The 27,078-nt window shown below is 42.2% G+C and overlaps 1 pseudogene; it reads right to left on the reverse strand.

Annotated features, from left to right (window-relative positions):
- Positions 1 to 23,828: 23,828 nt before the first annotated feature.
- Positions 23,829 to 24,571, reverse strand: LOC139002495 (pre-mRNA-splicing factor SPF27 pseudogene; annotated as a pseudogene).
- Positions 24,572 to 27,078: the final 2,507 nt, after the last annotated feature.

The following is a 27,078-nucleotide window of genomic DNA, read 5'->3' on the forward strand; positions in this document are numbered from 1 at the left end:
ATTATCCAAACCGGATTCCCTTCATCATTCTACTTCTCAAAAAATTGGTCTATATAGAATGTCTCCATTTTTTAAATTATCTGTTGCTTAGTTACCTGCTCCTATTGCACTTGTAAAGGCCATCAGTCATTTAGCAAAACATCTGGTTTTTCCTCCACCTTTTTTCTCTTGATCTCCTTGTAGCATTTGGTACCAATGACCACACTCTGTTCTTTAAAGGCTCTCCCCTCTGAGCCCTGGCAACATCAATGTTTCTTGGTCTTCTTTCTCTTTACTGACACTCTTTCCTCTTCCCTCTTCCTTGGGGGTGCTCTCCAAAGCCAATGTTCCCATCAATGTTACAGTTCCTTGTCCCCAGCAAACAATCTTTCTCTCATGACTTCAGCTATTACTTCAAAGCCGAGACTCTCATCTCTAAATCTGGTCTGATTCCAGCCCTATGTTTTTGATCTCTTCCCAAGCATCTTTGCTTGGACACAATCACAGTCATCTCAAACTCAGCATGTCCAAAGTCACAAAACACAATTCATTTCCTTTCCCAACTTTTTTATTTTCGTGGATGGTTTCTTACTTTACTAATTAAATAGTTTCAGAATCTTAAAATAACTTTTATATTTTCTTTTCTCTCATACCTACATCCTAGATGATGATAAGTACTTGCCATTTTTATAAGATTTCATATTACTCCTCAATATGACTGATAAGTTATTCCTCAATATGATTGATAAGATTATAACTTGCTTATAAAGACATAATAAATTTGAGTGATTTGATGATAATATTATAACTTGCTTATAAAGACATAATAAATTTGAGTGATTTGACCAGTAGCCACAGGTCAGTATCATTCCAAAACGGGGAGGATAATTGTGATACTTTCAGTTAGTATTTTGAGTCTAAAGTAACTTCCCATCTGCCTACCTACTTACTTACCTCTGGATGGACCCACCTCTGTCTCAGGATTTCTCAGCCTTAGCACTATTGACATTTTTGCCTGGATAACCCTTTGTTGTTGGGGGCTGTCCTGTACGTTGCAGAATGTTGAGCATTATCACTGGCTGATACCCACCAGTTGCCAGAGGCGTCCCCATCCTTAGTGTGACAACCAAAAATATTTCCAAACATTGCCAGATGTCTCTCAAAGCCAGGGTGGGAGTGTTGGGGGCTAAATCTTCCTTGAGAACCACTACTTTTTCCTATCTCCAACATTGCTCAATAAAAATACCCTATTCCCGACATTGTTCTACACATTTCATAACAGTACTGAAAATATATACTATTTTATTCTAAAATGTGTTATTAATGTTTTTCTAAATAATTAAGTATTCTGTACGTAATGTTATAATATTCAACACACACTGTCTATGTATATTTACTTATTGTTTAAAAAAAATACCAGTTGGAGAAATTGTTTAGACAGGCCTTTATCTGTGGCTTCTGGTTAGAGGATTTAACACAGTAAGGAATTAAGTGGCACCAACGAATGAGCCTTGCTCTGTGGAAATTGAAAGGTGTTTTATTTACAAATGCTGTAACAGAGTGCGGATAGCCCTCCTGGGCTCAAAGTCCGGGCCCACCGCTTTACTTGTTTTGAGAAGAACATTCCAAAAATTCACCAAGATTTTGTGTTCTCATTTTAAAAATGAGAGTAATTGTACCTATCTCAAGGCATTGTTGTAAGCTGTAAATGAAAAATACTTAAAGCCCTGGACACAGTGCCTGGAACATTGTAACAACATGATAAATGTTAACTTTCCTTTTTAAAAATATGTTTTTATTGATTTTAGAGAAGAAGGGAGAGGGAGAGAGAGACAGAAACATCAATGATGAGAGAACCATGGACAGGCCAACCGTCCCGCATGTCCCCCACTGGGAACAGGTACAGTGGAATTGCTCTGGTTAAAGTCAGGTAGGAGATCGGGACCCAACTGTGCAGGCCCTCTCTTTATGCTGAGACCAGCCGTCAGCCATGCTTTTCATTGGGTGGTTACCCTAGGCTCCTCCCTGTGCTGACACCAGCCAATGAATGCAGTGTAACTGTATTGTGGCTTTTAGATCGTTGGTATGAAGCTGCACAACAGCATCTGCAGCAGTGTATTGGTTTGGGTAACAGTTTTCATATTTATGCAACATTGTGCTTCTTAGATGAAGAAACATCTAAGCTCACACTTGTGTGCTCACGCTTAAGGGGGTGGGATTGGGCACTGTGAGGTCATTTTTTCCATTGAAGTTGCTTTCCTAAAAACTGATGACCATTGGTTTATCATCGGTTAATTAAAGTGTATTTATTAAACCTACTTTGTAATCAAAACTAGGCTCAGTACTGCAAGCAGTACCATTCAATTTAAGGAACACCTCTGCCCTTTTGAATATTAAAATCTAAGTAAAGAGAGAGGTCTGTCATGCATATGAATAGCTGAAAGCCCATGACATATAATAAAAAGAACATGAAGATTGGAATCAGATAAAAGCTGAGTTTGAATTTCAGCTCTACCACCTTCTAGCTCTTTATTTGGATAATAATGTTTCTCTAGTGGAATGTTTGCACAGATTAAATAAAGCAACATTACAAATTACCCAGTACAATGTACACTTGCACATCATAAACTTTTTTTATAGATAAAAAACAACTTTTTTCTTTGTTGCTTTATTGTGCAAAAGTGGTTGGGTAGATTTTCATTAGATGGAAAGGGATGTTTGACTTAAATATAAGCTAAGATCAACACTCTGTTACCTGCGGGTGTGACCTCATATGCAGGGTCTGATACCAGACCTCTCCTTGGTCCCACTTAGCCCAGTTCTAATGATGGGATTGTGCTCTGGTCCCAGTGTCAGCACATCTTTAGAATCTTCCTAGGACCCAGGTAGTTTCAGGATGGAGGCTTACTTTCCTAGTGGCCCTGTAGGTGTGAGACTTGAGGCCCGAAGCTCAGCTTCCTAGCCTGCCTAGCCTCTCCCTGGCCACCACTCCAAACCCCTTGAGATGAGCTTGTTCCCAGTCCTGGCCCTTGTGAGGCTTCCATACCCTGCTTCTTAGACCATGACAACACCCTGTTTAAAACACCCTGTAAGAGAACATTATGTGGTGTAGAGATTTGTCAATGCTATAAGAAAGAAGTGGTAGCCCCTAAAAGTAGCTCATTTTGAAGACAGATGGTGAAGTCAGCCCCTTTAATGTGAGGAACTGACAGAGGGATGTTTGTTATTCAGGGGGGGAGGTGTCAGAGGTTCAGGTTCCAGATGGCTGTGGGAGAATAAATCCAGAGAATCATGAGGGGCGTTTAGCTTAAATTCTGTAAACATTTACTGTGTCAGGCAGCCTATCGGCTTTGGAGATACAGAATGGAAGAAGACTCAGGCTGCAGTGGAGCCTGCTGGGCCAGGTGGGCTAGTTACTCATTCAGCTACGAGGGCTATACAATGGTCTGAGTTCAAAGACAAGCACATGTTTAGATAAGTGCAGCAGTTAATTAGTGACAAGGCTATGCAACTCATGCTGAGAATGTAAGAATATCTCTTACTCTTTTTTTTTGAATCTTCACCTGAGGATATTTTTGTTTGTTTGTTTGTTTTTTAGAGAGTAGAGGGAAGGGAGGAGGGGAAGAAAGAGAGAGAGAAACATTAATTGGTTGCCTCCCGCATGTGTCGGACCAGGGCCTGGAATTGAGCCTGCAACCGAGGTACATGCCCTTGACCAGAAATCGAACCTGTGACCCTTCAATGAGAGGACCAATGCTCTAACCACTGAGAAACACAGGTGAGGGCTTTTTTTCTCTCTTAATCTTAACAGTATAGTTAAAAAAAACTGAGTTGCTATAAATACCATTTTATTGCTAGGAAATATTTTCTGTAGAAAAACCATGGATGAGTATGTTGTTTTATATATATACTAGAGCCCGGTGCACGAAATTCGTGCACTGGGGTAGGGGGTAAAGGGGCCCCTCAGTCTGGCCTGCACCCTCTCCAATCTGAGACCCCTCAGGGAATGTCCAACTCTCTGTGCCCACACTTTTAACAGATAACAGCTCCATTGTTGTTTCTTTCTTATGCTTAAACCATTGGCATTAGTAGGTATTCAAAGTGTGTATACATTTTGGGGGGACACCCTGTATATCTCTAGTCAGTGGTGAAAGAAACCAACAGCAGATTTGGAACCCCCAGACAGGGAACCTCGCTCACTCCCCACATGTCTCCCCACTTCACTTTCCACCTTCGTGGGCAGCAGGAGAATCAATGTTTTCTCTCATTAATTCAGAAAAGCACGTCCTGTCACCCGCTGCCCGGCAGGAGTGCGCTAGGCCCCAAGCAAGCAAGGCTCAGTCAGGGCAGCCTTCGCTCATGGGTGCTGGCACCCAAAGTGCACTTTCCTCCTCTACAGTCGCCCCAACTATCCCACTGTTTCACTGAGAGGACGGAATTCCTCTCCGCCTCTGGGTTCTTGATCTTGAATGCTAACCGAAGGCACCTCCTCGAGGGCCGCCCTTGCCCACCAGGTGTGTCTATCTGCACCTGCTCCTGCCTCAGCACCTGCATTAACCCCCCAGAGGTGATCTCGTAGCTGCACTGGCCTCCATGGGAACAGGGCATCACCACTCCACCCTCTCACTGTCATCTCACAGGCACCCACCCTCAGCACCCAGAACACCCAGACACTCTCCAAAAGATGTGAGAGCATCAGAGGGGATGTGTGCACATCCTGTGGGAGTGTTAGGCATGCTGGGTTGATGGAAGTGCGGTGGGAACTTGTGCAGGCCTTGGTTTGCAACTGTTGCAGGTGTGGGAGGGTGACAGTGTGCTGGAGGATGTTTGCATGCCAGCGGGGGATGTGCACACCGGAGGCCTCTGGCTTTGCAGATCCACAAACCCCCGTGGTGCAGCCAGGAGGACGTCAGTCTGGCCCGCCACGGTGGCTGTTCCTGTGATCCAGCACCTTCTGGGCCAGGAAGCGGATCTTGCGCAGCCACTCCTGGGCACTGATGGCCTGCAGGCGCTACTTCAGCTCAGCCTGCAGGCTCCGCTTGGTGCACTCACAGCTGTCACCACAGCAGCTATGTGAGGAGTACAGGCCGCCCTCCACCGGCCTGCCTCCCCTGTCCAGAGGCTCTCTGCGCTGCTCACCTGCACAGAGTGACTGGGGCTGGGCAGAAGCCAGGCGTCCCTCTGCCCAACCCTGCCCGATCCGCTCCTGTGCGAGCTGCCGCCCAGCAGGGAAGGGTCACATATCCGGGTCCCAGACCACGGACAGCCTCAAGTGCTGCTGCCCTGCCCGCCAGGTCACGGATCCGGGTCCCAGACCACGGATAGCCTTGCCCTCTGCCACCCGCCTTCAGTATGCAAATTAGCCACCATCTTGTTGCTTCAGGGTAGGGGTCTCCACTGGGGTGCCTGGCCAGCCTGGGTGAGGGGATGATGGCTGTTTGCAGCTGCTCACACTCCCTTTAGGGAGGGGGTCCCCACTGGCATGCCTGGCCAGTCTGGGTGAGGGGCTGAGGGCCGTTTTCAGGCTGGCGGGTGACTGAAGCTCCCAACCTCTCCTTTTTTCTTTTTTTTTTTTATTCTGGGGTTTATTTCTATGGCTGTCACTGGAGCTGAGAGCCGGCTTTAATTCTGAGGCCCTTCTGCAGCTCTGAGACCTCGGCTGCTAAAAGCAAGGATCTGGGTTTGTTCTATAATTGAAACAATGTTGCGGTCCTGCTGGCTGAAGCCCAGCTGGCTGAAAGCAGGTTTCTGGGGTTTTGTTTAGCTTCTATATTTGTAACAATGTTTCTCTTAGAGTTGCAGCTCAGAGGCCGGCAGCAGCAGGTGGGGAACGTTGGCTTCCTCCATCACTGGAGCAAGCAAGCCTCCTGTTCGCTTCAGTGCATGGCTGCCGGCCGCCATCTTGGTTGGCAGTTAATTTGCATAAGGATATGCTGATTAGTCAATGGGAAGCGTTCGGGGCCAGGGTCAATTTGCATCTTTCTCTTTTATTAGATAGGATATATATATATATATATTTTTTTTTTTTTTTCTCTCTCTCTCATACCTAAAAACACTCAGCCAATGGGCACTGTCATTCTCCTAGCAGCAATTATTAAGGGCTAAAGCATTGATGGTGAGTTTACATTTTAGAAAAGTTACAAAATGTTTTTAACAATATGCATATTATAATAAACTAGAGGCCCGATGATGAAGATTTGTGCAAGAATAGGCCTTCCTTCCCCTGGCTACCAGCACTGCCTTTGCTCCGGCCCAGAGCCGCCTTTCTGCCTTCCCACACTGCCCAGAGGCCAGGAGCAGCTGGGGTGGTGCAGAATGCATGCCTCGTCGCCATGGTGATGATGCAAGCATCCCGTCTCACCCCCAGCCACTCAGCTTCTGCGTGTGCACTGCCCACACGCCTGCCATTTTTGTTGGGTTAATTTGCATACTCACTCCTGATTGGCTGTGGGCATAATGAAGGGATGGTCAATTTACATATTTGTCAATTATTAGTATAGATAATAATAAAATGGCTAACACTGGTTGATACCTCACTCTGTGTCAGGCATTATTTCTATGATCTCATTTAAATCTCTCAACTGTCCCCTGAGGCCACCTCTGTAACCTCCATTTGTGGATGAGGCTTCAGCTCAGCTCAGAAAATTTATCTGCCCAACACAGTCCTAGAGGCCTAGCCATCTGCTCCTGAACATAGGCTCTTAACTCCCATGCACACAGCATGGCAAGATGAAGGACAGCTACCCTGGGTGGTTAGGCTTCGCTTCTAATTTATGAGTGCCACTTGAGATCCTCGTTTTATTTATTTAGTTAATTTTTTATCTTTCTTGTTGAAAGTATTTTGTTTTAAATGTTGAGTTTGCTCAGCCAAGGAGAAGAGGTGCTCAGTGCATGCTGGTGGACAGCCGTTAGAGTGACACCAAAGCAAAGGCATTTCAAAGCTTGTTGTCACAGTTGATGTGTTTCAGAGCATCACCTGGACATAAAGAATGCTGCTTACAGATGTACTTGATGTTACCTGCTTCCCCTAATACGTATTGATGTGTTCATGCATTGCCAGGACTAGAGTGAATCAGGCGAGGTACCAACCTGAGAATACTACCTTCTTGTACTCTGCTGCTCTGGTCAGTCACTCACTCTGCCCAAACCATCTGGGATATATTAGAAGCTAGGGCCTCACTGAGGCAGCAGGGAGGAAAGCAAAGGCTGCTTTGATTTCAGACACAGGCAGCATTTCTGCTTCCCTTGCATTTGGGAGGGAAGGAGAGCGCTCAGCTCTAGGAGGATGGCTGGCACTGGTGTAGATTCTAGAAGATGCAGCCTGGGGAGCTTCATTTGCCCCTTTTAGCTTCTCCACTATGTGTGGTGCCCTGGGCGAAGACATGGCACAGGGAGGAGAGCCACCAGGGTGATGACCCTACTCTCTCCAGGACAGATACTAGAGGGTTGCTTCTCTCAGGGAAGGTCTGGAGGGTCCTCTTGGTCCCCAGGCCCGGACCACGGGTACCCTGCCCCTGAGCCCCAAAGGGCAGCAGAACCCTGTGCCCAGGGGGCAGCATTTCTCATGTGCTGAGCCACAGCATCCAGCCTTCGAGAACTGTCCCCCACACCCTCTTTCCTGCTCTTGCTTCTGTCTTGGTGGCTCTAGGGAAGCAGTCATGGACAGTTACACATGAGCTGTGCAGCTGCCTCTGCATGAGCACTCCGGAGAGAAATGGTGGGATCTAGGCAGCAGGTGTACGAGTGTTTTCTATAAAAAAAAAAAATTCCACTTTTTTATACTGTTTAAATTTTTGTCCACGCTTTTCATTCATTATCTGCAATTTAAGAGGCTATTTATATTTTGGATAATCATAAAACCGAATAAACACGCCAAGGTCTGCAGAATGCAGCTTCGAAACGGGTGGGGGAGACTCAGGGCTTTCAGATGATGCTTTTGGTGAAGCCAGCCAGCAGCCTTTCAGGAGCCTTCCTGGGGGTGCGCACCCTGGCTGGTCGAAGACTATGGAAAGCAAACCTTAGTGGTGGATGGTCCCGTTTCCCCAGTGAATTTGTGCCCATTGCAGCATGGAGCAGAGCTGAGATCAGATAACCCTGGCGGAGTCCTATAGGCAGGAGTGGCTCTGGATTTCTGGGAGCCTGAGGCTGAGATGATTTGGGGGGCCTTTAAGATTCAGAATACAAACTTCTTTTTTTGTATGTGTTTGTTCAGTTTTATGATTATCCAAAATATAAATAGCCTTTTAAATTGCAGATAATGAATGAACAGTGTGGACAAAAATTTAAACAGTATAAAAAAGTGGAATTTTTAAAATAGAAAACACTCTTATACTTGCTGCCTAGATCCCACCATTAACCTCTTAATGGTTAACCTTGATTTTCCATCTATTTATACTTCTAACCATACATCCTTCCATCACATTTTATTTTTAAAAATGTATTTCAAAGCAAGTTGTAGACATCAGTGCACTTTCCTAAATACTTTCATACACACCATTAGTTAGTGTTCAATTTTTACTTTTTCTTTTGAGGTGAATTTATACATAATCCAAAGCACTAACCTTGAGTGTAGCATCTGATGAGTTTGACAAAGGCATGTGCCTATGTAACCCAAATCTCCCTCTGCAGTCCGTTCCCAGAGATGACCTCTGTTCTGGTTTTGCCACTATAAGTCATTTCTGCCACCTCCAGAACTTCACATGTGCACATGGAATTGTACAAGATGTGTCTTGTATAAGACATCTGGATGTTTTTGAAACCCATCCAGACTGTTGCATAGCAGGAGTTTGTTCTCCTTTATTTCCCTTACAATCCTCCCTCCTCTTTTTCCTGAGCAGTGTTCCATTTGATGAATAGTTTGTTCATTTTCTAGTAGATCAACACTTGGACTATTTCTATTTTGGGACTATTATATAGAAAACTGCTATGCCACACATTTTTAAAAATGACTACAGTATTTCATTGAGCATATTAACAAAAGTTTATTCAAATAGTTCTCTGTTATCAGATACTAGTGGCTGGTGCACAGATTCATGCACATTGAAAAGAAATGAATTAGAAGGTGGCCGGCGGGGCAGGACTGGGTGAGATGGGCAGGACACACCCTGGAGCCAACCTCCTGTGGCCCCTCCCCTGCCAGCCGCACCAGGGTGATGCTGCAGCCTGAAGGGCGTCTCCGGAGTGAGCAGGATCCCTCTGGCATGTGGGGTCTCTTGGCCTGGCCTGCAGGGGTTGGGCCAAAACCAGCTCTCCGACATCCCCCAAGGGGTCCCAAAGTGCGAGAGGGCACTCTGCAAACTTGCTGTCATACAGGGTGTGGAACACAAACGCAGTGTGCAATAAACCAGCTTCAGGGCCAACAGTGCCCCAACAACAACATAACCCATGGCCTAAGGTGGAATTGCGGGGCCCCCACGCAAGCAATCTGGCTCCCTCCTCTCTGGTTCTGGCATATGTTACCCGAGAACCACCGCTTCCAAGTCATCGCAGTTTGGCAGCTCCTGTGTTGAGCATCTGCACCTGGTGGTCATTGCGCGTCAGACCTACCTGCTGGTTGGCCAGTCAGCCAGTCAGCTGGTCTCTTAGCCTTTTACATATATAGAGACTAGAGGCCCAGTGCACGAAATTTGTGCATGGGGGGATGTGTGTGTCCCTCAGCCCAGCCTGCACCCTCTCCAATCTGGGACCCCTCGAGGGATGTCCGACTGCCTGTTTAGGCCCAGTGGGATCGGGCCTAAAGGGGCAATTAGACATCCCTCTCACAATCCAGGACTGCTGACTCCCAATCGCTCGCCTGCCTGCCTGCCTGATTGCCCCTAACCATTCCCCTGCCAGCCTGATAGACGCCTAACTGCTCCCTTTATGGCCTGATTGTCCCCAACTGCCCTCCCCTGCTGGCCCAGTCACCCCTAACTGCCCTCCCCTGCTGGCCTGGTCACTCCCAACTGCCCTCCCCTGGAGGACTGATTCCTCCCAACTGCCCTCCCCTGCTGGCCATCTTGTGTCCACATGGGGGCGGCCATCTTGTGTGTTGGAGTGATGGTCAATTTGCATATTACTCTTTTGTTAGCTAGGATTAAGTTCTCTCTTGCTCTCTCTTTTGGCTACTATGAGCATTGCTATGATTTAAAAATTCTTTAATCCACTGATGCTTTTATTTTTGTCAGCTAGATTCCTGGAAGTGGGATTGTTACCCTAGACCAGTGATGGCAAACCTATGACACACATGTCAGAGGTGACATGCAAACTCATTATTTTGGTTGATTTTTCTGTGTTAAATGGCAATTAAATATCTACACTAATAAAAGAGAAACATGGTAATTAGCATACGACTGCTACCCTTTTCATTGGCTAATCAGTGAGTATATGCAAATTAACTGTCAGCCAAGATGGCAGCCGGCAGCCAGGCACTGAAGCCAGCATGAGGCTTGCTTGCTGTGGACTCCAACGTTCCCCCCCTCACTTGCCGGCCTCTGAGCTACAACTCTAAGCAACTATGTACTATGTTGCAAATAAGAAGCTAAACAAAACTCCAGAAACCAGCCAGACGGAAACATTGTATCCATGTTTTCAGCAGCGAGGCCTCAGAGCTAAAGCTGGCCCAGAATAAAAAAAAAAAAAAGAAAGAAAACAAGGAGCGGTTGGAAGCTTTAGTCACTCGCCAGCCGGAAAACAGCCCTCAGCCCCTCAGCCAGACTGGCCAGGCACCCCAGTGGGGACCCCCACCCTGATTCAGGACACCCTTCAGGGCAAACCAGCTGGCCCCCACCCATGCACTAGGCCGCTATCCTATATAGTAAAAGGGTAATATGCCTCCCAGCACCGGGATCAGCGGAGCAGCGAGGCTCCTGGCACCAGGATCAGCGTGACAGGGGGCAGCGCCCAAACCCCCTGATTGCCCTGTGGCTCTGTGTGTGACAGGGTGCAGCGCACCAACCCCCTGATCGGCCCTGCTCTGTGGGTGACAGGATGGGGCGCCCCAACCCCCCTCCACGGGCCTTGCTCTGTGTGTGACAGGGTAGAGCCATAACCTCCCCATTGGCCCTGCCCTGAGTGTGACAGGGTGCAGCGCCCCAACCCCCTGATCCGCCCTGCTCTGTGTGTGACAGGGGGGAGCTCTTCAACCCCCTGATCGGCCCTGCTCTGTGTGTGACAGGGTACAGAGCCCCAACCCCCCTGATGGGCCCTGCTCTGTGAGTGACAGGGGGCAACGCCCCAACCTCCTGATTGGCCCTGCTCAGTGAGTGACAGGGGGCAGTGCCCCAACCCCCTGATCGGCCCTGCCTTGAATGTGACAGGGGGCAGTGCCCCAACCCCCCAATCGGCCCTACCGTGAGCGTGACTGAGGGTGGCACCGCAACCTCCCGATTCACCCTGCTCTGTGCATGACGCCCAACTTCCCAATAGGCCCTGCTCTGAGACTGACCAGGGGCTGCACTTAGGGATTGGGCCTGCCCTCTGCCACCCAGAAGCAGGCCTAAGCCAGCAGGTCGTTATTTCCCGAGGTGTCCCAGACTGTGAGAGGGCACAGGCCGGGCGGGGGACCCTGGTTCCCTGCCCCTCGAGTGCACAAATTTTTGTGCACCGGGCCTCTAGTATAAAATGAATATCAAAAATATAAGTCTTTGTTTTACTATGGTTGCAAATATCAAAAAATTTCTATATGTGACACAACACCAGAGTTAAGTTAGGGTTTTTCAAAATGCTGACACACTGAGCTCAAAAGGTTCGTCATCATTGCCCTAGACAGTCAGTCAGAGCACCAGGGAGTCTCCCCCATTGACCAAAATGGCAAAGGGAGCAGATTCTTCCACTGAGCCCACCAAAAAGTAGAGAGTTGAATGGATAGGGCCTGAGTGCCAAAAGCTAGAAATATGTATAGACAGGGCCTGAGTGCCCCGAAAGTTAGGAATATAAATGGATACAGCCCCCAGCGCATCTGGAAGCTAGTAAGATAATGGGATAGAGAAAGAAAAGCCATACCCTCCCAATCCATATAATAACTGCAGGTTTGAGCAGAAAGGGGAGATGGTTCTTGAGACGGGAGTTCACCATTCTCCCAGGTCAATGACACCTGAGTAAAACCTCGTTCCTTTTGCACCAGCACCTGCCTCATGAGTTTGGCTTTTGTTGCAATGGGCAGCCAAACCTGAGTTGTTTGTTCAGTTACAGGATTGCTACATGAAGTACATGTATTTCTTTACATTTATTTAATAGATATTGCCAAACTGCTTTGCAGAAAGACTACAACCAATTACATTTCCACCAGATGTGTGAGAGTATTTTTACCAACTTCTCTGCTGGTAGGGTGTTACCATGTTCAAACGTTTACATTACTAATTGTTATTTTCTTTCATTTTCCTGACTACCAGTGGGACTGAGCATCTTTTTATACAAGTGATGGCCATTTGGATGTGTTTTGTGAATCACCTCATTTCCTTTGACCTCATTTCACTTTACTTTTAGATTGTATGTCAATTCGTGAAAGCACTATATATATTGTGGATAAGTGCCTTTACAAATAATTTCCCTGATGATATACATGACAGGTGTTTGCCCCCAGTATCTCAAATGCCTTTACATTTTATTTAGAGTAGATTTTTGCCTTACATATTTAATTTTATTTCTGTAGTCAATTAGATTTGTGTGTGTGTGTGTGTGTGTGTGTGTGTGTTCTGTATACATTTTTAGTTCCCTTTTCCTCTCACTTTTTTTCCCCCTATCCAATAGGTCATTTGTATATGCTCCTAAATTACACTAAATTATTATTAATTTATTTTTTAAATTTAAATCTTACTTCATTTGGTGTTAGTTTTATATGTAGTGTGAGGTAGTGGTCTAATTTTCTTTTCCTCTGGATGGATAGCCATTTGTACCAGCATCATTCATTTCATAAACTAACCTCTACCCACCAAATATTTATTAAATTCTCATATAAATTAAGATTTATTTCTAGGATTCTGTTTTGTTTCATTAATCTCTTTGTCTATCTCTGTGCTAATAAAATTTTATTTTGATTATAGTGTTACAGTGATTTTATAGTGTGTCTGACTGGCTGATAAGGTGAGTCCACTTCTTTCTTACTCTCCAACCCACACATTTAAAAACTTTTTTCTTTGCTATGTTGTATCATTTATTTTTCAATATGAACTTTTAAATATTTTATTCAACCTACATTCCTCCCAAATCCACTAGGATTTAAATTGCAATTATATATTAACTTTTGAATAATTGGCAATTTTTTGTATTAAATCTTCTCATTCAAGAACATGATATATTTTCCTATTGGTTTAGACATGGTTTTTATTTATTTTTTAGCTGCTTAATACCAACATAGAAAAACAGGGATTTTGGTGTGCTTATCTTGTACCAAATACTTTAATTCTAATAGTGTTTTATTCTCAAACTGTCTTGAATTTTTAATGAATAGAATCATATCTCCAGCAAGAAATTTTGTCTTTACTCCTCTAATACTTATGTGGATTGTTTTCTCATTTAATTTGGCAGATCACTAAAGCTACGAAAAGCACAGGTGATAGTGGACATTCCTGTTTCTTCTTGATGACGGTGGAGATGACTTCAGTATTCCTTCATTTATAGTGATGTTGATTTTATTTTGGTCCTCTCTGATGTATTAGCTATTTAAATTCTATTCCTATTTAACTGAAGTTGTGGTGGAAACAGGTGCTGAATTGTTACACAAGGTATTTTCAGTATCATCTGGTGTGCTTGTCTGATTCTCCTTATGAATGTAATAAATTGTGTTTTTATGTCTCCAAATAGTATATATGCATTTATTCTTGGATTAAACTTGGTCTTGATCATACTAAGTTATTCTTTTGAGATACTTTGAATTTCATTTGTTAGCCTTTTATTCAGAATTTTAAAAGTTTTTATTCATAAGTGATTTGTCTATAGGTGTGTTTTTTTTTTTTGTAGTATACCAATTTTATCAAGTTAAGTCATTAAGGATGTACTAGACTTAGAGAATGAATTAGGAAATTTTCTACCTTTTAATATACCATGGACAATTGTACATAACATTAAAATTAACTTTAAAAAATATTAAATAGACTCAGCTTTGGAGCCACTGGCCCTAGGATCTTTTTATGATGGTAGCTCTCTAATTACTCTTTTAGTTTCTTTTACGGCAATGATGTAGGCATTTTTTTCTTATTCATGGGGAAATTTTGGCTTATTGTATGTTAGGAAGATCACTAGTTTTTTCTAGGTCTCAATTTCATTGCCACAGAGTTAACATGCTATTTGTTTAGTAGTCTTATAATCCCTTCTGTATCTGTATTTTTTTTCTTCACTGATTTTGTATCTTTTTTACTCTCTTTTTTTCTTAATGAGGCCCATGAAAAGATTATCTATTTAATTGGTCCTTTTAAATAATCTTTATTGGTCTCTTCAAATAATCAGTGTTAGAATTTGTCTTCTCTACTTCTTTTTGTTTCTTATTTTCAGATTATATCTTTATTGAGCCTATGTTTTTATCTTAGACTTTTTTTCTAATGTCTTAAGATAAAGCAGTTAGTACTGATTTAGCTATATCTGTTTTAGTATGTATAAAGTATTATTTGAGTATTTTCTGGTTGGATTTAATTTTAAATTTGATTTTCAACATTATTTAATTGATTAATTAAAAAGGTATATTTTAGTTTCTAGAAAAACTATTTTTATTACATTTTTCTAATTTTATTGGATTATAATCACAATATCCTAATTACTTTTTCTATAGATCTATCTAATTCTAAAAAGAGTGTATCAACAAATTTTGTTGTAATTGTTTTTAGTGAATACATATTTGAGACCATTATATAATTACTCGAGGCCTGGTGCACAAATTCGTGCATGGGGCGGGGGGGGCGGGGGGCTTCCCTCAGCCTGGTCTGTGCCTTCCGGGACCCCTCAGGGGGATGTCTGACTGCTGGTTAAGGGGATAGGGCTTAAACCGTCAGTCACACATCCTCTGAGGGATATAACAGTGCTCCAAGCGGCAGGCAGCCAGGAAGGAGCCTGAACTGGGGCCAGGCACTGCACTGCTCATGCTCAATCTGTCCGGCTGCACCTGTTGCCGCTACTCAGTAGCACTGATGGGGCGTCGGGAAAGGCTCCCAAAGCAGTGGCAGCTGCATTTGCCAGCCATGAGACTGGCTTCTGGCTGAGCAGCGCTCCCCCTGTGGGAGCGCTCTGACCACCAGGGGGCAGATCCTGCATTGAGCGTCTGCCCCTTGGTGGTCAGTGTGAGTTATAGCAACTGGTTGACTGGTGCTTCTGGTCATTCTGGTTGTTCGGCCATAATGGTCACTTGGGCTTTTATATACATAGATATTGCTTATAGAATTAAAGAAACTTTATATACTTTTAAAGTATATCTTTGTAATATTACTTTTGTGACTCCTGTTTTCAACTTGTTTGCCTTTGCCTGATATATTTTTGTCTACGCATGCTATCTCTTTCCTTATGGATTCTGTCCATCCATCATACATTCTTCACAGAACAAGTAGGAGAATAAATGAGAAAGAAAGAAAAAAAGAAAGATAACTAATCAGTAAATGATAAAGAGAAATTTAGAGACTTAAGCATAAGGCCAGGCAAGGAATACAATAAGGCAGATAATATGCTCTCTGAGGTAAGCACCAGGTACTTATTTATCCTGGTTCTCACTTTGGATGGGGCCTTTGTTCTCCATAAACATATTTATTAATTTCAAATATATGTACATATATAATGCATATATATCATACATACATACATATATATGCATACATACACACACCCATATATATGGAATAAATTCTACTTCACTTTAATGGTCAGTCTCTGTAAAGAATTTCACTAGTAAGACCCACTTAAGATAGGTCTAGTTTTTGGTTTGAAATTTTGTGTTTTAGTTGGACCAAACAAGATATCTAATATGAAGTGCTGATATATTTTAACAACCAGCTGGGGAGGAAAGAGTGGAAGCTAAAAGGCTTTGATTTGTTGTTTTTGCTGTTTTTTATGCTGTAAATGCTGCTTGACTTCAGGCTACAGGTGTGTCATCACTGATGTAGAGTTGAGAACACAGTGCAGCATTTAATGGAAGTTTTGATATTTTATTCCCAGGGTGAGTTTCAGGAAGCAACCCAGATTTCTGTTCATGTCAGCAGCCCCATCTCACTAGACAAGTGGGCATTACTGGATATGGCATGAAAGTAACATGAACAACTCGATAGACAAGTTTCACAGACACATTCCTGTGGTTTGCTAGTTGTTTTTAGTAACTTAGCCACACTTCATGTTTCTAATTACAGGGCTTTGTTTTTATTTTTTAAAACAGTGTGGTTGTAACATAGGTAATCTCTTTAGGGAACATTCTCTGCACCACTTACTCTCTCTTAGCAAATCTAGTACAGTTACAGTCTGCATATGCTGAAACTTCAAATGATTTACATTTTCATGCTGTAAAGCTCAGTAAAGGTGCTTTAAACACCCTTCTTATTTGGTATGGGTAAAGGGAGTGCTAAAAGGGTGAAGCAAGTTGCTTAAGGACTGATGGCTAATTATTATCCAGGTTGGAACCCAGGACATTTGCATTTTGAATTTGTCTGGTTTTCTCAGTATGTTTACCAAATTTTAATAGGATTTAATTTACATGGTTATACAGCCAATTAGGCTATTATATCATACTGGGAAAAACAGCCATTATCCTAATAAGAAAATATTAGTCTAAAAAATTAACTTTAAATGTCTTTCTGTGAAGTTTGAATTACATAGTTAAGAAAACAAGATTTAAATGAGATCATTTTAAGGAAAAGGTGGTGAACATTTATCAGACCAGAGGCTGAGGCATAGTGAAATGATTTGCCCAAGGTTGGTCACAGGGCCATTAACTGGCTGGGCCAGCACCGGGGCCCATGATTCCCCTTCATCACTACTGTATGCATCCTCAATAGCTTTGCTGGAGGGGCCACATAGTAACTGATGCTCCAGGAGCACTGCATTAGGGCACAGAAGTAAAGCTGGACCTAGAAAGTGCAAAGGGAGGAGTCCCATTCTCTAGACAATATTCTTTGAGCAGCGGCTGCACCAGGCCCTGCTGGTGGGGCTGGGAGTCCCGCAGGCTCCTGTGCTCCCAGAAGCATCACTGAATCTCCAGGGTTAGGTAGAGGTGAGATAAGAATATATATACAGTTTGATTTATTCAAAACCCTTGTTTTTAAAAAGGCAATTGATAAATTTTAAAGACTAATTTTTGTTGTCATTATTAAGTTGCATGAATTCTTTGTATATTTTTAGCTATTACCCTCTTATTTGATATATGATTTGTGAAGTTTTTCTCCCATTCTATAGGTTGCCTCTTTTTTCTCTATTTTTATTATTATTATTGTTTAAAGTATTACATATATCTCCTTTTCCCCCATCCACCCCTCCCTGGCCACTACCGCCCCCTCACCCCCACCCCCAGGACAAGCCCCCTCTGCCCCAGTGTCTGTGTTGACTGGTTATGCTAATATGCATGCATACAAGTCCTTTGGTTGATCTCTTACCCCCACCCCAACCCCTTCACTGCCTTCCCTCTGAGGTTTGACAGTCTGTTTGGTGTTTCTCTGTCTCTGGACCTAGTTTTGTTCATCAGTTGATGTTCATTATATTCCACAAATGGATGAGATCATGTGATATTTATTTTTCTCTGCCTTATTTCGCTTAGCATAATGCTCTCCATTCATGCTATTGCAAATGATAAAAGTTCCTTATTTTTTATAGCAGTGTAGTATTCCATTGTGTAGATGTACCACAGTTTTCTAATCTACTCATCTGCTGATGGGCACTTAGGCTGTTTCTAAATCTTAGCTATTGCAAGTTGTGCTGTTAGGAGCATAGGGGTGCATATATCCTTTCTAATTGGTGTTTGTGATTTCTTGGGATATATGCCTAGAAGTGTGATTACTGGGTCAAATGGGAGTTCCATTTTTAACTTTTTGAGGATACTCCATGCTGTTTTCCACAGTGGTTGCACCAGTCTGCATTTTCCACCAGCAGTCCAAGAGGATTCTTTTTTCTCCGTATCCTCTCCAGCACTTGTGTTTGTTGATTTGTTGATGATAGCCATCCTGGCAGGTGTGAGATGGTACCTCATTGTTGTTTTGACTTGCATCTCTCAGATCGTTAGTGACTTTGAGCATGTTTTCATATGTCTGGTGGCCTTCTGTATATCCTCTTTTGAAAAGTGTCTATTTAGGTCCTTTGCCCATTTTCTGATTGGATTGTTTATCTCCCTTTTGTTAAGTTGTGTGAGTTCCCTGTAAATGTTGGATATTAAACCCTTATCAGAGATAACATTGGCTAATATGTTCTCCCATGTAGTGGGCTTTCTTGTTGTTTTGTTGATGGTTTCTTTTCCCGTGCAGAAGCTTCTTATTTTTATGTAGTCCCATTTGTTTATTTCCTTCTTAGTTTCCATTGCCCTAGGAGCTGTATTGCTAAAGATATTGCTATGACATATGTCTGATATTTTGCTTCCTATGGAATCTTCTAAGACTATTATGGTTTGCTGTCTTATGTTTAAGTCCTTTATCCATTTTGAGTTTATTTTTGTGTATGGTGTAAGTTGGTGGTCTAGTTTCATTTTTTGCATGTATCTGTCCAATTTTCACAACACCATTTATTGAAGAGACTGTCTTGACTCCATTGTATGCTATTGCCTCCTTTGTCAAATATTAATTGAGCATAATGGCTTGGGTCTATTTTTGGGTTCTCTGTTCTGTTCCTTTGGTTTATATGTTTGTTCTTCTTCCAGTACCAGGCAGTTCTGAGAACAGTGGCTTTGTAATATAGCTTGATATCTGGTATTGTGATCCCTCCAACTTTGTTCTCCTTTTTCAGGATTGCTGTGGCTATTCGGAGTCTTTTTTTATTCCATATGAATTTTTGGAGTGTTTGTTCTAGGTCTGTGAAATATACTGTTGGTATTTTAATGGGGATTGCATTGAATCTATAGATTGCTTTAGGTAGTATGAACATTTTAATGATGTTGATTCTACCAATCCATGAACATGGTAGAAGACATTTGTTTATGTCTTCCTCTAACTCTTTTTTCAATGTCCTGTAGTTTTCTGAGTACAGGTCTTTTACCTCCTTAGTTAAGTTTATTCCTAGGTATCTTAATTTTTCTGTTGCAATGGTAAATGGGAATTTTTTTTTTTTAGTTTCTCTTTCTGTGAGTTCATTATTGGTGAATAAAAATGCCATAGATTTCTGGGTGTTAATTTTTTATCCTGCTACATTGCCAAATTCATTTATTCTAGTAGTTTTTTGATGGAGTTTTTAGGGTTTTCAATGTATAATATCATGTCATCTGCAAATAATAAAAGTTTTACTTCTTCTTTTCCAATATGGATGCCTTTTATTTCTTCTTCTTGTCTGATCACTATGGCTAATACTTCCAGTATCATGTCGAACAAGAGTGGTGAGAGTGGGCATCCCTGTCTTGTTCCTGTTATTAGGGGGAATGGTTTTAGTTTTTGCCCATTGCGTATGATGTTGGCTGTAGGTTTGTCAAATAAGGTTTTTATTATGTTGAGGTATTATCTCTCTAGTCCCACTTTTCTGAGAGTTTTTATCAAGAAATGGTGTTGGATTTTGTCAAATGCTTTTTCTTCATCAATTGATATGATTATGCGATTTTTGTCTCTCTGCCTTTTTATTTTAATTATTTCTTTTGCTGTGAAGAAGTATCTTAGTTTCATGTATTAGTCTCATGTGTTCATTTTTACTTTCCTTTTTGTTCTTGTGTTGTCATATAAAAAAATTCATTGCCAGGACCAATGTCTAGGAGCTTCTTCCCTAAATTTTCTGAAAGTAATTTTATAGTATCAGGTCTTATGTTCAAATCTTTGATCCATTTGGATTTAAAAAGAAAGGATAATTATATAATATGATATAGGTGCTAATTACAGCTACAATGGCAATCATATTACAATATATAAATGTGTCAAGTTACCAGGTTGTCAATCTTAAATTTATGCATGGTTATATGTTAAATATATCCAATTTAAAACAAGACTGTCAACAAATATGTTAGACAAAGGTTAAGTTGTTTAACTTGCGGCTGGAGGCATTTCTCCTTTTTCTTACTCTTTGTCTTTCTTCCCCCCAATTCTATTCTCACATTAAATGGAATGTCAAGAATCAAATAATATATTTGTTAAGCCAATTTTTTTCTTATCAGACACCTAAGTTCAGCACCCATTTGGCAGGGATACCCGAGGATAGCCTAGAAGGCACACAGAAGTCTCAGGTGCAGGAGTGTGCTTTGGGCTTGTTTGTGTATTTGTTTTGTGTTGAGTTTAATTTTCTTTTACTAACTAATAAGAATGAGGGAGTGTGCATAGTATAATGTAAAGAATAAAGAATGGTAATAAAACTAATGCCTGCAGGAGTTCTAATTGGGAAAGTGCAAGATTTCAAGATATTAAGAAAGACAGGTAAAAACTTTGGGGCCAATATAAAAAGGTGATTAAAATGGAAAGTAGGTAGAAATAAACAAACACATGAGCCAGTAACTTCCATTATGCAATACCACCACTTTCTAGGGAAGAGATGTTGCCAGATATTTCTGAGTGACTCTGAGGGAAAGGAAGGGCAGTGGGTAGGTGACGGTCTGCAGGAGTCAGTCAGGGGAACAGGGAGGAGTTATGGGGTGACAATTCTATGAGCTCCAAGGCCTGCCAGTGAGGGAAGAAATAGCTGAGTTTCCTGAGGAAGTGAAATCCCCTCCAGTTAGCATCTGGCCTTTCAGGTGGTCAACCATACATAGGGTTGTTAGATGTCTTTGGAAAGTTGGTGGGGAAAAAGGTGAGTGATAATGAAAAATCATCTGAATGTTATATGAGGTCCAGTGAGTTCAATGCTCCTATTTTCCAGACCTTTAAGTGCACAAGTGTGATTGAGCCAACAGTATTAGTAGATTTAGAAAATAAAAATACAGGACTCCCAATTAAACATGAATTTCAGATTAAATAAAGATTTTTTTCTTTCCATTCTCCTTTATGCTGTAAACACCTAGCTACAAGTTGCACAAACAAAAAAATAAAGACAGAGAAGGGCGTAGGCAAGATATTTGTGATGTGTAGGAGGTGGGAAGGGAGAGAGGGTCGGGAACCAGTCCTTTCCACACACAGCCAGAGGAGGGCTGTGACCCCTGCAGCAGGGGATCTGAGGAGGAGGTAGGCAAAGATCCACGGTAGCTGAGGGATGGAGGAAGCCCCTAAACCCATAGCTCCCCACAAAAGTCTTCAATGTCTTAAAGATTTTTTAATAGTGTAAGTATGATCCATGCAGTATTTAGGGCATACTTATACTGAAAAATTTACTCATTGTTTATCTGAAATTCAAATTAAACTGGGTGCACTTTGTTCTATCTAGCAGACGTGTGTGTGTGTGTGTGTGTGTGTGTGTGTGTGTGTGAGAGAGAGAGAGAGAGAGAGAGAGAGAGAGAAAGAGAGAGAGAGAGTAAACACCGAAATTTGAAGGAGGCCAGGAACACCTTGGGCAAGTTAATCTCTCTGTGGCCTATATTTTTGTAAAATGGTTTAATCAGACCTAAGTCACAGGGTCATGGTGAAGTTTAAATAACGTGTTGAAGCAACAACTGTGTCTAATACATGGATGATGGTTAGTACAGACAGCCGCTACTGGCTGAGATGGCATTGGCCCCAAATTAGATAAGGAGCCTGGATGGATTTCAGCTCCACTCACCCTCAGGGGCCCATGTGCAGGCCGAACTCACGTCCACATGGGACAGCCTGTGCGTGTTATTTCAAAGGATTAGAATAGACACAGGTTATCTTCCTTCTTCCTTTAACAAGTGTCAAAGGGCTAAGTACTATGCCAGGGGCTGAAATAGAGCAGATAACAACAGATAGGACTCTTGTCTTCATGCTCTGAAGCCTAGCAGAGGAAAGAGGAGGCAGAGATTAAACAAGTGAGTGCTTAATTAGCAAAAGGATCAATTTTATCTTGAAAAATTCTAATGGGCTTTGTGAGTACGTGACTTATGGGAACCTAACTTAATGAAGGTGGTAGGTGGCAGAAAGGTTTATAACCCAGTCTGAGAATGAGAGGGATAGGAGTTAGCCCTGGAAGCCTGCAGGCATAGAAGAGTGCCAGGCAGCAGGAACAGCCTGTGCACAGTGTTGATGCGTGCAGGCCGTGACATATTTTGAGGCCTGACTGCTAGAGCTGGCCAAAGAACAAGGCCCAGGTGAGGCAGGCCTGAGCAGTCAGTTTGCTCTGTTGAGGAATTAGGAACCAATCTCAGGATAAGAAGTCATTGGAGGATTTTAACCACAACAACAGAGTTAACATTTGTTATCATTTTTCTCTCAATAAATGCACATCTAAAGTTTCAAGTTGCTAACTACTAAATTTTGCTTGGTGAATGGAGCTCTCTTTTTTGGCAACTACCACTCATGAGTGTCATGAGGAAAACTAGGGTTAGTCATTAACACCATCTCCTCCAAAAGGGTGGGAGGCAGATCAGCACAGTGGCTGAGCTTAACTCTACTCATCATAATAACAAATGAGTAAAATGAACCTACCTCATAGTATTGTGAGGGGAGTCAGATGAGATGACTGTGCAGGGCTTAGTATGTGCTGACGTTTAGGTATTTTATAAGGAATGTTAGCTATCATTCATTCGTGTGCAAACACAAAGGACAATACAAGTAATTTTTGGTTTATTTTAAAAATCCATTTCCAAGAGAGTCAAATATCACTTCGGTTTATGTAAAGCTCACTCCTAATCATTGAGTAAATACTGTGAACGTGAATTGGAGAGTTTAAGTAGCAGAGAATCAGCACGTCTGACATACTTAAGACCTGGACATACTTGGCCTTGGCACTGGCCTAGTTCCCAAACATTTTGAGGTGTTCACAATCACCACGGGCAGTCTGAAGCTCATGCTCCTTGAAGACCTATCACAGTCTGATTAATAATTCTTGCTGTCAGCACTCTAGTGTTTCAAACCTCGTGAGGTTATTTTGTGATGCCTCTGGCTTGTCCTCAGAGGGAGGACTCTTTTAAAATTTTAAATTATTTTATTTTTCTATTAGAATTGACATTCAATATTATTTTATATTAGTTTTAGGTGTACAGCATAGTGTTAGGCATATTATATAACTTATGAAGGTATCTCCGTGATAAGTCTGGAACCCACCTGGCACCATACATAGTTATTACAATATTATTGACTAAATTCCCTATGCTGTTTTTTACATCTCTGTGACTGTTTTTATAACTGACAATTTGTACTTCTTAATCCCTTCACCTTTTTCACCCAGCTCCCCAAGTCCCTCCCATCTGACAACCATCAGTTTGTTCTCTGTATCTATGAGTCTGTTTCTGTTTTGTTAGTTTAGTTTGTTTTTAAAGTCCACATATAAGTGAAATCATATAGTATCTGTCTTTCTCTGTCTGACTTATTTCACTGAGCACAATACCCTCTAGGTCCATCCATGTTGTCACTAATGGTAAGATTTCCTTCTTTTTTATGGCTGAGTAGTATTTCATTGTATACATGCACCACATTTTCTTTATCTACTCATCTCTTTATGGACACTTAGATTGCTTTGGTATTTGCCTATTGTAAATAATGCTGCAATGAACATAGGGGTGCATATGTCTTCTTTTCCAAATTGAAAATTTTATTTTGCTAATGTGCAAATAGAATATAGCAGCCCACTTTCAGTGCTTTCTGAACACTTAACCACTGATGAGTTCCGTACGATGCTATTGACCTTCACTGTGCTGGTGTCTGATCTTTTATGGAAACCAGCCTGAATTCCTTCTACAACCGCATTCATTTGTCTTTCCAGATGTTTTCTTCATTGGCCTCTGCATGTTACTGCTTCATTGGAAAGACTTCATTTTCTAATTGCACAATGGTCCTTTTAATCTCATTATTCTTACTGACCAGGGATACCCAATTTGACTCCATTCCTCTTCATTTAGATTCAGCTGTGAGTTGCAGGTTCTTTCTCTGCCAGTCTAAATCTTGCATATGTTTCATTACTTCTGGAGCTCTTTCTGTGCACGCTCAAGCATCTGAATGAGATTTTCATTATACACTTTCCAGGCATTGCATCCACGCTGTGACATTAGTTCCAGATTCACCGTTCGAACTGCTTCACGCTCTCACTGAGCTATAGAATTGTTTACACATTCCTGGATACAGTAATGTCATTTTTCCAACTCGTGGAAGGAGCTGGGGGTTCATATCCTTTTATACCAAACAGTTCAATTGGTTGTCCAGCAGCCAGTCTTTCAAATTCATTTATCATTAAGTAGGTTTCAAAAGCAGAATAATCCGGGAATGTGAAGTGGCTCAGGTAGTAGGATGGTATCTGAGTTTCCTCTCCCACCAAGCATTGCAGCCCCTTCCCATGAACCAGGTGCTTCATAACCTTGGTAACAATACTACAGCATGCTCACCACAACTGCTCCAGCCACCAAACCCAGCCTGCCATTTCTAAGCTCATCTGAGTTTTCTGAGTCTTTTTTGAATGAGTGTTTTTGGATTTCTTTAGATAAATATCCAGACATGGAATTGCTGGGTCATAGAGTACTCTATTTTTAATTTTTTCTTTTGTTTCCCTTGCCCAAGGGGATCTATCACACAAAATATTACTAAGAAAAATGTCAGAAATTGCTTTTATAGAAGTTTTATGGTTTTGGGTCTTATATTTAAGTATTTAATCAACTTTGAGTTTATTCTTATATATGGTGTAAGAAGGTGGTCTAGTTTCATTTTTTTTTGCATGTATCTGTCCAGTTCTTTCAGGAATTTATTAAATAAATTGTCTTTACACTATTGTATGTTCTTGCTTCCTTTGTTATTAATTAACCATATAGGCATGGGTTTATTTCTGGGCTCTCTATTCTGTTCCATTAATCTATGCGTCTGTTTGTATGCCAGGATTTGATTACTGTTTTGATTACTATAGCCTGGTAGTATAGTTTGATATCAGGTATTGTGATATCTCCAACTTTGTTTTTCTTTCTAAATATTGCTGTAGCTATTCGGGGTCTTTTGTGGTTCCATAAGAATTTTTGGATTATTAGTTTTAGTTTTGTGAAAAATGCCATTGGTATTTTGATAGGAATTACATTGAATATAAAGATTGCTTTGGGTAGTAAGGATATTTTAACAGTATTAATTCTTCCTATTCACTAGTGTGTATATGCTTTCATTTATTTGTATCTTCTTCATTTTTTCCTTTAATGTCTTATAATTTTTAGAATACAGGTCCTCTACCTTTTTGGTTAAATTTATTCCTACATATTTTATTTTTTTGATGCAATTGTGGATGGGATTGTTCTCTTACCTTCCCTTTATAATAGTTTATTATCGGTGTATAAAAATGCAACTGATTTCTGAATATTAATTTGGTATCTGCTAGTTTACTAAATTTATTTACCAGTTCTAAGAGTTCTTTGGTGGAATATTTAGGGTTCTTGGTAGGACTTTTGATGGAACAGAATACTCAGGGCCGAGGGGTGGCAAGGAAATGCTTCTGGCTACTCTTGGATTATCAAGCAAACACAGTGCACGTGAGGAGGTGCCTCTGGGACACCTCACTGTCATATGCTGCGGACCTTAAAGAGGAGAAGAGCTGCAAGCCAGGCCCAGAGCCTGGAGTCCGGGAGGAGCGAGTACACTCGCGTCCTCATGGTGCCTCAGGCAGCGGGGTGGGTGAGCACAGGGGCTGTTGGCTCTTTCCCAGGCTTTCCACCTGATTACGGGGCCCCTTGCATGTTTTCACTTTCTGCCCTCCATCTTCTGCACCTTCCACACCCTCCTCTCTTGCTCTGTTCCATTACCGCACTATCAACGCAGCTTTCCCTTCACACTCATTTTTCCGAGATCCGTGTGGAATTGCGCACTCTCCTCCAAAACTCGACCTGAATGTAGACCCACTCGCTGGGACTTCGTGCATGCTCGCTTCCTGCTGACAGGCCTGTCCCCAGCAGGGTTTCCTGCTTGTTTTTTCTCAGTGTCTTGTCCCTAAAACGTTGTCTCTTTCCAATCCCATCCTCTGCCTCTTTCTCTCTCCCCCTCCCTTATCTCCCTCGATGGCCATGTCCTGACATAGAGTTTTAGGGAGCCCCTCTATGATCATGGCTGCCATGTGATTAGAACCCCAACGCTAAATGGGGTCCTCCACTCTGGGCTCAGGCATCCAGTTGCCTATTGGACATCTGCCATCGAATGTCCCACAGGCATAAACTCTGACCGCCCAATCAAAGTGCCTCTCCTCAGGTCACTCAGCCAGTGCATGTCCTCACCATTAGACAGTGAGGAGGCCGGAAGATCAGAAGCTACCACAGAGTCTGCCCTCTTCTTTATCCTCAATACCCAAACCAGGTACTTTCTGAGGTCAGTTGGCCTCTCTCTGTCTCTGTGCCACTATCTTAGTTCTGGCAGAAGTCATTCCCACTGGATTCCTGCAATAACTCCTTGCCACCAGTGCACCTGCCCTGGAGGTCATTCCTCAGGTCACATCCTAAAACGCATAGCTGAGCACTTTTCACAGCTCCCGGGGGCATGCAGGATGAAGGCCCTAATCCTGAACTTGGTGTCAAGACCTTTGGTCTCATTTCTGCTTATAACAAACTTTACCTCTTTCACTCACACCTGCTCCTCTGAAATACTGAACTCTTTCCTGATTTCTGTCAGACTTCAGACCACCACTCTGACATGCGTGTTGTAAAGTTTCCTAGTTTTTAAGATCAATGTTATTGCATGTTGTACAGTATTCTTGAACTAGTCCAGTAATCATTTATGGAACTAAGGCTTGGTAATAATGTTTTTATTTGACCCCTGATAGGAGGCAGTGGATAAAAAATAAGCCCCCCAGCTACATTGGGGAACTTTCTGTGTGTATATAAATATCCAGCCTCCACACATGACTGAGCAGCTTGTCAAGGGCCTGCCCAAGGCTGAGACCTGTGGTGGGACTCAAGGAGGCGTGCAGATGAGGGCACACCCTGCTGCAAGCAGGTTACAGTTCAGGTGAGGGGATACGGCAAAATGCAGACAGAGCCAGTAC

Source organism: Myotis yumanensis, unplaced genomic scaffold (genome assembly GCF_028538775.1).
Source record: "Myotis yumanensis isolate MYYU_CA2020_CCGP unplaced genomic scaffold, mMyoYum1.0.hap1 SCAF_2, whole genome shotgun sequence".
Taxonomy (NCBI): domain Eukaryota; kingdom Metazoa; phylum Chordata; class Mammalia; order Chiroptera; family Vespertilionidae; genus Myotis; species Myotis yumanensis.